The following is a 16,180-nucleotide window of genomic DNA, read 5'->3' as shown; positions in this document are numbered from 1 at the left end:
TGTTTGCTAAATTAATATGCAATCTAAAATTAAAACATCATTTTGTATATCAGAGGATGAAACAGCGTGAAGTCGCTTCAGTGGGAATGAGAAAGGAAAGTCATTTCTCCCACTAAAAAAGTACTCTAAATCTCCTAGTCTGCTCCACTCTAAACTAAATTAGAACATTGGAATGTTGAAGACAGTGGAGTAGGCCCCGGCTTATATTATCTGTTATAAGCCTGGAGCTCCGACATTCCAATGTTTGTCTCCATGTTTATCTCTTTTTAAAAAAACATTCTACCCATAGTAGGTGGAATGTTCTAATAGCCTTATAGTACTCTGCAAGTGTCTTCATGAATGTGCTACTCAATAAAACATTCAATGATTATCACAAAGAAAAGACAAAATCTCTTCTCATGGAAAAGAAAGCAAAAGCACATTGCATTCGATAATTAGGACTCCAGCGTTACCTGGATGTAAAATGTTCACATGTCACAAAACAAGATGGCAACCAATGTTAGTCATTTTGAAATGCAGGCCTGCATCAGCTGTGGTCAATCTCAACATGGATTAACACAATTAATAACATTTATGTGTTTATGTGTTATTGCCGTGTTAAAGCAAGCATTTTAATATATGACCCTGGCACTAAAGGAGAGGCGAGAGACTCTAGCATAGTGAGAGAGCTGCATCTGTTTCTGTATTCGGAGCCGATGCACACAGTTGAATTACAGTGGCATCTAACTCATTTTAATTCTATAATTCATCTTTCTACAAGTGTTAGTGAACCAGTTAAAGAAATTGTATGGTATTCACTCAACAATCAAAAGAGCCCATAAACAGGTTTGGGACAACTATCAATGTGGAGGCCACAAGTAAAGGCCTGAGAGACAGCGCTCCTCAGACCTAGTGCTTAGCATCACCAATATTTCAATGGCCTTTCATCTCACAGACTGGAAACATGTTGGTCATGCAATCAGCACAGGCGTTCTTTTTCCCCATTTCTTGAATCTGATTAATTGCTATGTAATCAGGTTATGGCACATTACTATGAAGTAACTTGTTTGAATACCTCTAGCAGACCTGCTAACCAAAAGGATGGGGCTTGGGAAAGGTCAGGGCTTGGAAAAGGTCAGGGCTTTAAGGGCTCACTGTCTAAATAGCCCTGGAGCAGAAATGTAAAGGTTGGGGCAACTGAGAGGCTGTGGAGCTCAATACTGATCATTGCCATTGACCACGAGGCCTCCTCTGCCTGTTCAAAATATAAAAATAAAGGCTACTGAGCCTGCCTTCATGTCCAGAAGGGTCTACAAACCCTTCTTGGACTTCAAGGGTGCTGACCTTCAGCCACACACGCTGGAAACCTACTTTGTGTTGAGTTTTCCAACTCTCCCTGGCTCACCATATAATATCTGCTCTGCACTGGGCAATTCTGTGAGAAATTCCCCATGAGAAGCTGGCCTGGTATATGATGTACACTTATGTGACTGTACACCTTGCACCATTCCAGACAACCCCTATAATATAGATTAAGTGAAAAAGAACCCCACAAAGTATTTATAAAAATATGTATTTAGTATATAATATTCGCTAACACATAGAAATATCTCCTACCCGGAGATATGCACCACGCACACAGTACTTTAGCAAAGAAACATAGTAAATAGCATGAAATACACAGTGCCCCTAGGGGGGGACCAAACCATATACTAAGAAAGTGGTATAAGAACCACGGCTCAGGTCAAGACAATGTCAAGAGGACGTAGAATTGCTGGGGACCCAAGGAACCACCCAAGGTGAGTAGAGAGGGATCCCATGGAGAGCGTGTGCAATGTAGGAACACGACCGCATGCTTCGTACAACTCTCCGTGTAAGACTCGGTTGGATTTTCAAAGATTAAGGACCCTTTCCAGTGGTCCCTGAAGATACTCCGTGGAAGACAGAAGGTTGGAGAGTCACCCCACCCGTGGATACCCTAGTACCCAGGTTACCTACACCAGGGAAGCCTGGTGCATACGTGTGAATTGGTGTCGGAAACCGCAGCCGAACCCAATCGAGGACTTCAGGAAAGTGCCGCTGCTGGGGAAGGTGAAAGTGTCCGGTATAAACCAAAGGTCGGTGTCCATCAGAAGCACCAAAAAGCCTTGGCAACTGCAAACAACGTGGAAAGCGAAGAAGGTGCAGTGTTGGGACCAGCAAGGTACACTAAACCCTATCTGGGAGGTGGTCACACCTCTCTGTGACAGGATATCTATTGTTCTGCCTTCCCTGCTTGAGCTTGGCTCAGCAGCAGGAGGGCAGATTTGTGTCTCTGGTCAGCAGTAGCCACGTTGTGCTGTCCGGGTCTAGAAGACTGGTACCAGGAGCACTGACGGCCTCCCGGAGGAACTTTACAGTGCATGGAATCATATCTCCCACACCCTTTACAGTGTGGTGTATGATTCCAACATGTTTGATACCAAAAATGATAGGGTACGTTACAGCCAGATTTGAGATGGTCATCACGTAATGACGCAGTGCCCCTCTATATGTAATATGGCTGTCTCACTTACAACCCGAGAGAATGGACTCCGTAGACTACGGGGTTGTTCTGCTCATGCAGGGGAACCCTCACACTTAGAACCAAGCACTCTGAGTTCAGGATTGAAAGGCCTGCTTTAGGGATGACTTATAGGTTTAAGTGCAGTGACTCTAGATATAGGTCAACCTATATCTTTTGCAAGTGGTGCTAGCACCAGATTACCCAGGCTGCAATGGCAGGTATGTAGTTACAAACTGAGTGGTCTCCCATGGGTGGCATAATATATGCTTCAGCCCATGGAGGACCCTGGTGTACCTATGCCCTGGGTACCTTTAGTACCATATACTAGGGACTGATAAGTGTACATCAGTGTCCAATCTGGAATGTACCTAAGTACTTAACAAACCAATTTAGGGGAGAAAGCACAGAGACTGGGGTCCTGATTTGCAGGATCCCAGTCATACTAGTCAGCAACAGCATTACATCAATCAAAACGTGGGGGTAATCATAAAAGCATATCCTACTTTCGTATGGAGGGCAATCTGTTTCAAGAGATAGTCTTCATTCTCTGTCCATGCGTAGCTCTTGGTGAGTCTTAGCAATTCCTGGTCCCTCCATGAGCCCAGGGCATTTCCGCACACCTGCAGCCCATCCAGTGACTCTTCTGAAGGTCGATCTGCTTTGGTCTCTGTGGATTTGACTGAGCGATTTGTGAGTGCCTATATCCTTCTCTGGACAGTAAGCAGTCTCCTAGGTTCCTCTCATCCCTGCCCTCAGAGTCTATTTAGGGGTGGCAGCCCCAGCCCCACCAGCCTGTCCAAAGCCAGGGTGATGATGACGCTCCAGTACTTGGTATGAAATGTGGTCCATAGATGCTGCAGGTATAGCAGTCCACACTAAGTGACCCTCATATGGAGCAGCCTTACTCACAAGTTAAACAGTCTGTAATAGGTGCATTGTCCCTGTTTGCTCCATGATTCACTTTTAAGCAGGTGGGCCGAGCGCAAACAGGGACAGAATGCATTATTACAAACAATGCACTGCCCCCAAGGCAGCTGCTAACTCACAGATGCCCTAAGGCAGCAAATTCAGTGAAATATGGAGTGACTGATTACAAGTTGCTCAGTGTTTCACAGTTCAGGCGGCATTCGCCTTCACTTTAAAGAGGGGTCAGAGATCCTCCTGTAGGCTGGTGAGGTAAGTGACTGCACCCATCTGCAGTCGGGTATCTTGGGGTGTATGGGTCTCCCTTTGCCCCTCCAGGGTACTGTCCTCAGGGGGCGCACTAACAGTGGACCATCCTGTTGTAGCGTGTGGTCAGTACACCTCCCAAGGGCATGCTTGCCTCTGCACCCACATCCATAAAGAGCGCAGACATCGAGTCAAAGTCCTTCCCTTATTTGCATGGGGTCAAGCCCCCATGCAAGCCCCCTTGCATGATGAATGCCCTCTGAAGATAGCTCTGCCACTACATGTGCACCTGTGCTATCGGCATTACAGAAGGAGCCGCACAAGTGTCAGCAGTCATTCTATAATACCATAGTGCCCAGGGGTCCACACAAAGCTGGCGCACATGCCCGTTGCACTTCCGGGCACTGTGTGTAATGGGCTCCAGGTATCAATGAATTACTGTTTTATATATCAATACTATGGGGAGGTTAAAGCTATGCTGCTGATGTTCTGAATCGGCTGAAGAGTTCAGTCTTAGAGATACTATCTAAAATGTCACGTCACAGGAAACAAGGAGTCCTGGGCCCTAAGTAAAGATGCTTTTTGCAACAAAAATGCGACTCATGGAATCTGTTCCTTTTGTATAGTGATTTCTGGAGAACACGATGTACTTGGCAGTGAGTAAAGATGCCGCTGAATTCTCTATGTACAGTACAAACACGATCTAAAAGACATTGCTAGGTCAAGCGATGGCACACACCTGGGAACGTCTGTTTCCATGCAGGCCTTCCTTGGCGGCAGTGGAATAATACTCCTGCTGCTGCTGTGCCAGCTGTTTTGACATTCTTTGGATGGGTGCCAGGTGCACTGACTCCCAGTGGCACGTACTCCTGCAGCAGCTGTCTGTGACAATATGGAGGTAAATAGGACCAATGAAGACATTTCCCAAATGCACTCAATCATCTAAGAACACAATGCACATAATAGAATTATGAGTTTTGTGTCTAACACCGCACTATCGCAGTCTCCCACGTACATTTCGTCAGGTCAAACCCAGCTAGGGAAAAATGCGCTTATTTTAAGCTTTTAGGAAAAACACCCTTAGCTTACTGTGTCATGTACAATGAACAAACGCGTCATTGGATGCTATTTATCGGTTTTGGGTTTCATTTCGCGCAATAAATATCGTGTGAAAACTGGCCCACTCTTAATGAGGGCCAAAGAGGGAAGTGTAGTTTTCCTATTTTGACTCCACCTCTACTTACCTTGACAATATGTTGTCAGTCGATGTTGCGGAATAGATCAAAGGGCAGGTCAATATTAAAAACTCAATATTGTAGCAAACACCATCTGCATCAGGGTTAATCTATTAGTCTTTTGAGTGGAAACGGGATCACCCCAAACATTGCTAATTACTGTTTTCTGGTTTAGCAAGAATTTGTGTTGATTCTCTGCCCTGGCCCCTATCATTGTCGGTTGTGGCAATTAGGCCCTGTAAGGTCTTGTTCTTGCCAAGTCAAAGATGGTCATCAGGGAAATGTTATTGCTCCTTTGGTGAACCCATATATAAAGTTGGCCTCCTGGTGAAGAAAATGATACCTTGGGCTGGATGTCTTGTCTCTGGGCCTGGTAGGAATACACACAGGTCGAATCGCAGACCTACTAGCGGGTACATAGGATGGGCAACAGCTGCCAGAACCAGACCTTCTAACTCCGATGACTTGCGCAAAGTGGGAAACACCAGCAAGTCACCACTAAGGGCAGCTTACAAAGGTGAGAGAGCTCAGGGCGTCCAGGGGGTTCCTAGCATACCGCACAGAGAGAGTAGGGCCTAGGTAACCACTATGGCCCTCAATTAGGGCTGCAAGCCTCATGTGTTCACGACAGGAATTCTTGGCACAGCCCAACATTTCAGCAGACCCAGATCCAGGGCAGGAGGAATTATCCACACAACTGCTTGCATGTCCTAGTTGTTGTCTCACAGGCCACAGATCTACTTCCACAGAACAATTAATTAATAACTGAATGAATCTTTATTGTTCAGTTAATTAAAACTTACAATTAAACAAGTTAAAACATTGTCTAATTGTAATAAAAACCATTAAAAAAGTAATAAAAGGCCAACTTGCCTTGATGTTTTTGGCTCCTCAGTGCCATAGTCAATGCCCCCGTCAGCAGGTCCTTTGATTGCAAGAAAGTGCCTAGTGCGCTACCAAGCTACAATATAAAGGAAAAGAGCAGACGGAGTGCAGGTATCTGAATGTGAGAGTTGAGCCCATGGTATTAGGATTCTCACTAAGTAAAGTGCAAGATGCATTTTGCAGATGTCCAGATAATAAGTAAAAAGTTAAACAAAGTGCAATCAATGAATTGGCGATGGAGCTCACTATATTAAATGCTACTTGCTTTTACCGATTGCCAAGTGGGTGAGCAAAAACAAACAAGCGCCATCAGAGCATTTAGTGATTACAATGATATAAGTGAATGAAAAAAAATTACGCAGAGCACCAACTCCTCCCCTTAACAACAGGCTACTACTCCATGTCGGCAGGTGTGAATTCCAATCCTGAGGAGGCGGTGTTTCACAAGTCTCTTTTGCTCTGCTTTCAATGCAGAACAGGTGCAAACAATATGGCAAATGTATTCCCTTGTATATTGCCACAGCCAACATGCAGTCACTGTGGATTGTCTCAGCCCCAGGGGCTAGAAAAGGACATTCCGTGCATTCACCACCAATTAGGGAGGAGCTGCTCCTGCCCGAGGTGGAAGAAAAGAAGTGATGCTGCTTCTCCAGAGTGTATAAGTATAAAGGGCTTGAGTGTGTGAGGTGTGGTTATAAGTTTTCCAAAGCAATTAAGAATGTACAGGGCTCTCTGGGGAGTCATTGATGTGTACATGGTTATGCTTGCCATGCTGTGCCTTTTGTCAGAGACCCTTTCAGAGGGCAAGAGGGCAGGCAGGGGTCACTGTTTCCAACCTAGGGGGTTGAGGCCTTCTACTCCTCATGTCCTGGGGCCGACCCACTATGGACCCTAAGCAACTCAGCTAAGTACCCCTTCTGAACTTGACTCGCAGTTTCTCCATGAAAATTAGTTATGGATAATAAGGGATGTTTTTTCTTCATTACGCAACAAAATGAAAGCAGTAATGATACTGGGTATGCTTCCAGGTAAACAAATGATATGTTGTGATAAATGTTGTATGATAATGTTTTATCATAATATGACTTGCACCACTATGGCATGACCGTGCGGAATACTTAACCCAGCGATGTACTGTATTACAATCCTCTAATAAAAATGTGTTTACATTTTTTTTTTAAAAACTTGACTCGCAGTGGTAGATATAAACGAGCAGTCTAAGGCTCCTTCGGGGGAAGGCATGGATATAGATTAGTGAACAGGGCTCATAAATTAAAAAGTGTGCACCATTATTCCCGACAGCCCCTCCTGGCATATGGGTTGCTGCACCACTGCCGTGCAAGGATTCATCCCTTACCGCATGGCAGTCCTTACCACTGTAGCCACTCCTGGTATACGGGATCACCACTTGTATCTCCCAGGCTTTGGCCGTGATCTCAAGGCTGTCTTTTCCACAGCACCTGCTCCTGGCTTCATGGGGTCACCGAAACAGTGCAGCACAGTCTTCCACCCTTAACCCATAGCAATCTTTTTAGAAAGCTGTCTTCACGGCTGTCCTCTCCTGCCATATGAGAGTTGCCAACTCAGTCCTGCACATGGACAACAACACAATTGCTGCAGCAACCTTCTCCTCACACCTCACAACAGGAGTCCACTCAACATGGTTCACCACTGGACCTCGCTCCTTCCAAGGCTCTCCTTTTCTTAACAGGGCACACTGGGCTTGGCAAGTAGGCAGGAGCTGTTGCTATAGCCTCTAGTGCAGGTGCCCTTGATTTCCTTGGATAATGTCCCCTCACCCAGAAGGAAGACCAGCTGGCCTTGGCTCCAGTCCTGGTCAGAGGCAGAAGTCTTACAGAGTTTTGCCCCTCACACAGCCTATATGGTGGCTTGGCAGATGACAGTTTTTGGGGTCTCCACCTCCCTTTGTTATAGTCCATTTCCAGACACTAACATTGATTTAGGGTCTGAGTCTTTGAATGTTGGGATTCTGCTTCTTCTGAAGTACATACTTCTCCTCTCCCTCTTCCTCTTAATAAGCTGCATGTCACAGCATATATATATATATATATATATATATATAAATATATATATATATATATATATATATATATATATATATATATATATATATATATATATATATATATATATATATATATATATATAATATATATATATATATATATATATATATATATATATATATATCCACAAAAACGAAGCGCCACAACACCGGTTTCTGGAAAGAGGCTTTATTTGATTGGCGCAGGGAACAGCATGTAAGAGGCACCTGATGCGTTTCGGCCAATTGCCTTTCTCAAAGGTGTTGCCCCATCAGTGCAGTGTCCCAGGTGTAGCTTGTCTCAAGATCACGTGTTCCACACCTACCACACTACAATTCCCATGATTCATCTGGGATAGTAGCGTAATGTTGCTGCAAAAGAAATGATGTTTTTTTCTGCTTTGCCAGTCCCGATATGATGTTGCAGGTAAGTGTGGCAGGTGGAAATAGACTGGTGCACAAAGTGAACCTGCTGTTTCCCTCGTAATGCCCATAAGCGCTGTGTCCAGAACCTGCCCTGGATAGGCGTCTGCCTTCCTCAGCTCCCTTTCTCTCCTTACTGCAAAATCACCGGAAATCCTTAGGCTTGCAGGTCAGGTGAGCGGGTCATGTCCCCCATCAAAATTCACAGAAAGAGGGCTGTCGTCGGGGTCCCCCAACCCTGCAGGGCGGTCGTGACTACAACGGGAGACAGCAATTCCCGTCAATAATATCCACAAAAACGAAGCGCCACAACACCGGTTTCTGTGAATTTTGATGGGGACATGACCCGCTCACCTGACCTGCAAGCCTAAGGATTTCCGGCGATTGTGCAGTAAGGAGAGAAAGGGAGCTGAGGAAGGCAGACGCCTATCCAGGGCAGGTTCTGGACACAGCGCTTATGGGCATTACGAGGGAAACAGCAGGTTCACTTTGTGCACCAGTCTTTTCCCACCTGCCACACTTACCTGCAACATCATATCGGGACTGGCAAAGCAGAAAAAAACATCATTTCGTTTGCAGCAACATTACGCTACTATCCCAGATGAATCATGGGAATTGTAGTGTGGTAGGTGTGGAACACGTGATCTTGAGACAAGCTACACCTGGGACACTGCACTGATGGGGCAACACCTTTGGGAAAGGCAATTGGCCGATACGCGTCAGGTGCCTCTTACATGCTGTTCCCTGCGCCAATCAAATAAAGCCTCTTTCCAGAAACCGGTGTTGTGGCGCTTCGTTTTTGTGGATATTATTGATGGGAATTGCTGTCTCCCGTTGTAGTCACGACCGCCCTGCAGGGTTGGGGGTCCCCGACGACAGCCCTCTTTCTGTGAATTTTGATGGGGGACATGACCTGCTCACCTGACCTGCAAGCCTAAGGATTTCCGGCGATTGTGCAGTAAGGAGAGAAAGGGAGCTGAGGAAGGCAGACGCCTATCCAGGGCAGGTTCTGGACACAGCGCTTATGGGCATTACGAGGGAAACAGCAGGTTCACTTTGTGCACCAGTCTTTTCCCACCTGCCACACTTACCTGCAACATCATATCGGGACTGGCAAAGCAGAAAAAAACATCATTTCGTTTGCAGCAACATTACGCTACTATCCCAGATGAATCATGGGCATTGTAGTTTGGTAGGTGTGGAACACGTGATCTTGAGACAAGCTACACCTGGGACACTGCACTGATGGGGCAACACCTTTGAGAAAGGCAATTGGCCGAAACGCGTCAGGTGCCTCTTACATGCTGTTCCCTGCGCCAATCAAATAAAGCCTCTTTCCAGAAACCGGTGTTGTGGCGCTTCGTTTTTGTGGATATTATTGACGGGAATTGCTGTCTCCCGTTGTAGTCACGACCGCCCTGCAGGGTTGGGGGTCCCCGACGACAGGCCTCTTTCTGTGAATTTTGATGGGGGACATGACCCGCTCACCTGACCTGCAAGGCTAAGGATTTCCGGCGATTGTGCAGTTAGGAGAGAAAGGGAGCTGAGGAAGGCAGACGCCTATCCAGGGCAGGTTCTGGACACAGCGCTTATGGGCATTACGAGGGAAACAGCAGGTTCACTTTGTGCACCAGTCTTTTCCCACCTGCCACACTTACCTGCAACATCATATCGGGACTGGCAAAGCAGGAAAAAACATCATTTCGTTTGCAGCAACATTACGTTACTATCCCAGATGAATCATGGGAATTGTAGTGTGGTAGGTGTGGAACACGTGATCTTGAGACAAGCTACACCTGGGACACTGCACTGATGGGGCAACACCTTTGAGAAAGGCAATTGGCCGAAACGCGTCAGGTGCCTCTTACATGCTGTTCCCTGCGCCAATCAAATAAAGCCTCTTTCCAGAAACCGGTGTTGTGGCGCTTCGTTTTTGTGGATATTATTGACGGGAATTGCTGTCTCCCGTTGTAGTCACGACCGCCCTGCAGGGTTGGGGGTCCCCGACGACAGGCCTCTTTCTGTGAATTTTGATGGGGGACATGACCCGCTCACCTGACCTGCAAGGCTAAGGATTTCCGGCGATTGTGCAGTTAGGAGAGAAAGGGAGCTGAGGAAGGCAGACGCCTATCCAGGGCAGGTTCTGGACACAGCGCTTATGGGCATTACGAGGGAAACAGCAGGTTCACTTTGTGCACCAGTCTTTTCCCACCTGCCACACTTACCTGCAACATCATATCGGGACTGGCAAAGCAGGAAAAAACATCATTTCGTTTGCAGCAACATTACGTTACTATCCCAGATGAATCATGGGAATTGTAGTGTGGTAGGTGTGGAACACGTGATCTTGAGACAAGCTACACCTGGGACACTGCACTGATGGGGCAACACCTTTGAGAAAGGCAATTGGCCGAAACGCGTCAGGTGCCTCTTACATGCTGTTCCCTGGCCCACTCAAATATAGCCTCTTTCCAGAAACCGGTGTTGTAGCGCTTCGTGTTTGTGGATATTATTGACGGGAATTGCTGTCTCCCGTTGTAGTCACGACCGCCCTGCAGGGTTGGGGGTCCCCGACGACAGCCCTCTTTCTGTGAATTTTGATGGGGGCCATGACCCGCTCACCTGACCTGCAAGCCTAAGGATTTCCGGTGATTGTGCAGTAAGGAGAGAAAGGGAGCTGAGGAAGGCAGACGCCTATCCAGGGCAGGTTCTGGACACAGCGCTTATGGGCATTACGAGGGAAACAGCAGGTTCACTTTGTGCACCAGTCTTTTCCCACCTGCCACACTTACCTGCAACATCATATCGGGACTGGCAAAGCAGAAAAAAACATCATTTTGTTTGCAGCAACATTACGCTACTATCCCAGATGAATCATGGGAATTGTAGTGTGGTAGGTGTGGAACACGTGATCTTGAGACAAGCTACACCTGGGACACTGCACTGATGGGGCAACACCTTTGAGAAAGGCAATTGGCCGAAACGCGTCAGGTGCCTCTTACATGCTGTTCCCTGCGCCAATCAAATAAAGCCTCTTTCCAGAAACCGGTGTTGTTGTGCTTCGTTTTTGTTGATATTATTGACGGGAATTGCTGTCTCCCGTTGTAGTCACGACCGCCCTGCAGGGTTGGGGGTCCCCGACGACAGCCCTCTTTCTGTGAATTTTGATGGGGGACATGACCCGCTCACCTGACCTGCAAGCCTAAGGATTTCCGGCGATTGTGCAGTAAGGAGAGAAAGGGAGCTGAGGAAGGCAGACGCCTATCCAGGGCAGGTTCTGGACACAGCGCTTATGGGCATTACGAGGGAAACAGCAGGTTCACTTTGTGCACCAGTCTTTTCCCACCTGCCACACTTACCTGCAACATCATATCGGGACTGGCAAAGCAGAAAAAAACATCATTTCGTTTGCAGCAACATTACGCTACTATCCCAGATGAATCATGGGAATTGTAGTGTGGTAGGTGTGGAACACGTGATCTTGAGACAAGCTACACCTGGGACACTGCACTGATGGGGCAACACCTTTGGGAAAGGCAATTGGCCGAAACGCGTCAGGTGCCTCTTACATGCTGTTCCCTGCGCCAATCAAATAAAGCCTCTTTCCAGAAACCGGTGTTGTGGCGCTTCGTTTTTGTGGATATTATTGATGGGAATTGCTGTCTCCCGTTGTAGTCACGACCGCCCTGCAGGGTTGGGGGTCCCCGACGACAGCCCTCTTTCTGTGAATTTTGATGGGGGACATGACCTGCTCACCTGACCTGCAAGCCTAAGGATTTCCGGCGATTGTGCAGTAAGGAGAGAAAGGGAGCTGAGGAAGGCAGACGCCTATCCAGGGCAGGTTCTGGACACAGCGCTTATGGGCATTACGAGGGAAACAGCAGGTTCACTTTGTGCACCAGTCTTTTCCCACCTGCCACACTTACCTGCAACATCATATCGGGACTGGCAAAGCAGAAAAAAACATCATTTCGTTTGCAGCAACATTACGCTACTATCCCAGATGAATCATGGGCATTGTAGTTTGGTAGGTGTGGAACACGTGATCTTGAGACAAGCTACACCTGGGACACTGCACTGATGGGGCAACACCTTTGAGAAAGGCAATTGGCCGAAACGCGTCAGGTGCCTCTTACATGCTGTTCCCTGCGCCAATCAAATAAAGCCTCTTTCCAGAAACCGGTGTTGTGGCGCTTCGTTTTTGTGGATATTATTGACGGGAATTGCTGTCTCCCGTTGTAGTCACGACCGCCCTGCAGGGTTGGGGGTCCCCGACGACAGGCCTCTTTCTGTGAATTTTGATGGGGGACATGACCCGCTCACCTGACCTGCAAGCCTAAGGATTTCCGGCGATTGTGCAGTAAGGAGAGAAAGGGAGCTGAGGAAGGCAGACGCCTATCCAGGGCAGGTTCTGGACACAGCGCTTATGGGCATTACGAGGGAAACAGCAGGTTCACTTTGTGCACCAGTCTTTTCCCACCTGCCACACTTACCTGCAACATCATATCGGGACTGGCAAAGCAGAAAAAAACATCATTTCGTTTGCAGCAACATTACGCTACTATCCCAGATGAATCATGGGAATTATAGTGTGGTAGGTGTGGAACACGTGATCTTGAGACAAGCTACACCTGGGACACTGCACTGATGGGGCAACACCTTTGAGAAAGGCAATTGGCCGAAACGCGTCAGGTGCCTCTTACATGCTGTTCCCTGCGCCAATCAAATAAAGCCTCTTTCCAGAAACCGGTGTTGTGGCGCTTCGTTTCTGTGGATATTATTGACGGGAATTGCTGTCTCCCGTTGTTGTCACGACCGCCCTGCAGGGTTGGGGGTCCCCGACGACAGCCCTCTTTCTGTGAATATATATATATTCACAGAATATATATATATTCTGTGAATTATCTACTGGCGGTCGCCAGTAGATAGTTATAGTTAGGACCGTGTTTCCATAGGAAATCCGCAACATTCTATTTGGAATAACTTTGGCGCCGGTTGACGAATCCTCGCGAAATTTTCAAAATAGGTGGGGCGCTCCGCTCCGCTCCTACCCTGAAAGTCTCGGGGGAATTCGTCAAGCGGGTGCTGAGAAAAAAGGGGGGTCCCAAAACGCGTTTTCCCCATGCATTTTCCCATAGGACCTTTAGTCCGAGCTACAGCCCGAACGGCTGAACAGAATTACTTGAAATTTGGCAGAGAGGTAGTCCTCAGGTCAGAGATGTGCCTTTTGCAGGTCTGGTGTAAATCTGTTCAGTAGGTCCTGAGAAAATAGCATTTAAATCAATATATATATCTGTAAGCGCGCTCCGTGCGCTTACGGTAAGCTTACCGTACGCGTACGGTGCCGTGCGAGAGCTCATTTCTGATTGGTGGTTACATGACTGTAAACATTCGAATCGGTCGAAATCAGAAAGTGTCGGCCGCCATTTTCTGTCTCTCGCACTGAAAAACAAAGGTGGATAACGTGAAAAGGGGGCAACGAAGAGAGTTGCAGACCCCCTAGCGTTTGTCAGGGGGTCCACGAAGGACCAAAAAGTACGAAAAATATATTTAATAATTTTTAAAAAAAATCGCGGAGTGCGCGTACGGTAAGCTTACCGTACGCGCAAGGCAAAAACAAAAAAAAAGAATAAAAAAAAAAAAAAAAGAAATAACAATCACATTTATTAAATAAATTGAAGGACCCGCAAGGGAGAAAAAAAAATTGTTACTGTGTAAAAAAAGGCGAGGCGCGCACGGTTTGAACTGCGCAACGTGGGCGCTCGGTGCGCAAAGCGCAGCGAGTGCCCACAGCGCGCGCACCGTGCGCGAAGCGCACCGTGCGCGCAGGGTGTGTGCACGGTGAAAAACCAGAAAAAAAAATAAAAAATAAATACATAACTTAGCATTTAAAAAACCGTACAAATTCACTGAAAAAACCATAGGTTTCACACACGTTATAGTTAGGAATTAGCATTTAAAAAACCTTGCAAATTCACTTAAAAAACCATAGGTTTCACACATGTTATAGTTAGCTGTACATTTCACTCGTAAAAAACCAATGAAATTCCACGTTATAGTTAGATCAGGTAACTATAACTTGCGTGACCGCAATGCACAATGTGTCATTTCAGATGTCATCATTGATGTGAAAAGTGATGTCACTGACCATGTCATGAGTGATGTAATATGTGACGTCATCAGCAGTTTATTGTGGGCGCGCAAGTTATAGTTACCTGATCTAACTATAACGTGGAATTTCATTGGTTTTTTACGAGTGAAATGTACAGCTAACTATAACATGTGTGAAACCTATGGTTTTTTAAGTGAATTTGCAAGGTTTTTTAAATGCTAATTCCTAACTATAACGTGTGTGAAACCTATGGTTTTTTCAGTGAATATATATATATATTCACAGAATATATATATAAATAGTTAGGAATTAGCATTTAAAAAACCTTTGAAATTCACTGAAAAAACAATAGGTTTTAGGGGTGTTATAGTTAGCTGGACATTTCACTCGAACAAAACCATTGAAATTCCTCCGATATAGTTAGTTGTACTAACTCCATCTCGCTCGCCTGCAAATCCACTGCTGATGATGTCACATATTACATCATTCATGACATGGTCAGTGACATCACTGATGACATCTCAAATGACATCACTGATGACATCATCCACGTGACAATCAGATACACCTCATCATACGCTAGTATAACCTTTTATCACTCACTGTAAAATACAGAGTGCCAGATTTAAAACCATTGACACACCAATACAACTTTCTAAACACCCACTCAGTGATTCCTAGATCTATACACACATCTAATCACTTACCTATAGATTCACTCATACATGCTGTCAATGATCAATAGAACACTATCAAATAAACTTATACACCTATATCGACATTACACACCAGCACACATCCTAATCACTTATGAAGACATCGTACTCACTTATGCACTATACACTTATAAAAACACCACTTAATCTATTCATATAGATAATAACTCATACTTAGTGTGTTATAAAAACACTATTACAAGTATACAGTTATCCATACAGTCACTCATACAATCACTGAGTCTTATGTATACTTATTTATATACAACAACTGACACACACACTGGCTTTTATTTTTCGAGTGTGTTGGACATGTACCATTGAGACATATATTGGCTCATCACCACACCCATAAAGATATTCACTCACCCAAACAACTGTTATAACATGTAGTTTTAACTTCATATACCTACTGAATCAACTATTCACACATCTTTGGGCAGTCACACACCCCCCACCGAACCACACACACATTCACTCTCCCATACAAATACTCAGTTAACTAATCAATAAATAATATAGACTTTCACGTAGCTAGTAACCAACTGGTGCAGCAGTTTACACAACAACTGACAAAGTGATGAAGATATTCACACAGTTTAGTCACTATCCAATATATTTAGTGAGACACTATAAATTAGTCAAGTAAACAGTCAATCACACTGCTAGTAAATCCTCCATCCAGATATTTACATTTATATATCCACTCATTCTTCAATGCAAATTGCTATATATATATATAATACATATTTAAATAACGAACCAAACCACATTCACTGGATGATGTCATCAGTGATGTCATTTGAGATGTCATCAGTGATGTCACTGACCATTTCATGAATGATGTAATATGTGACATCATCAGCAGTGGATTGCGGGCGCGCGAGATGTAGTTAGTACAACTAACTATATCGGAGGAATTTCAATGGTTTTGTTCGAGTGAAATGTCCAGCTAACTATAACACCCCTAAAACCTATTGTTTTTCCAGTGAATTTCTAAGGTTTTTTAAATGCTAATTCCTAACTATATCAGGCCTGAAACCTATGGTT

Source organism: Triturus cristatus, chromosome 4_1, assembly GCF_964204655.1.
Source record: "Triturus cristatus chromosome 4_1, aTriCri1.1, whole genome shotgun sequence".
Classification (NCBI taxonomy): domain Eukaryota; kingdom Metazoa; phylum Chordata; class Amphibia; order Caudata; family Salamandridae; genus Triturus; species Triturus cristatus.
Note: the sequence above shows the minus strand (reverse complement) of the source record.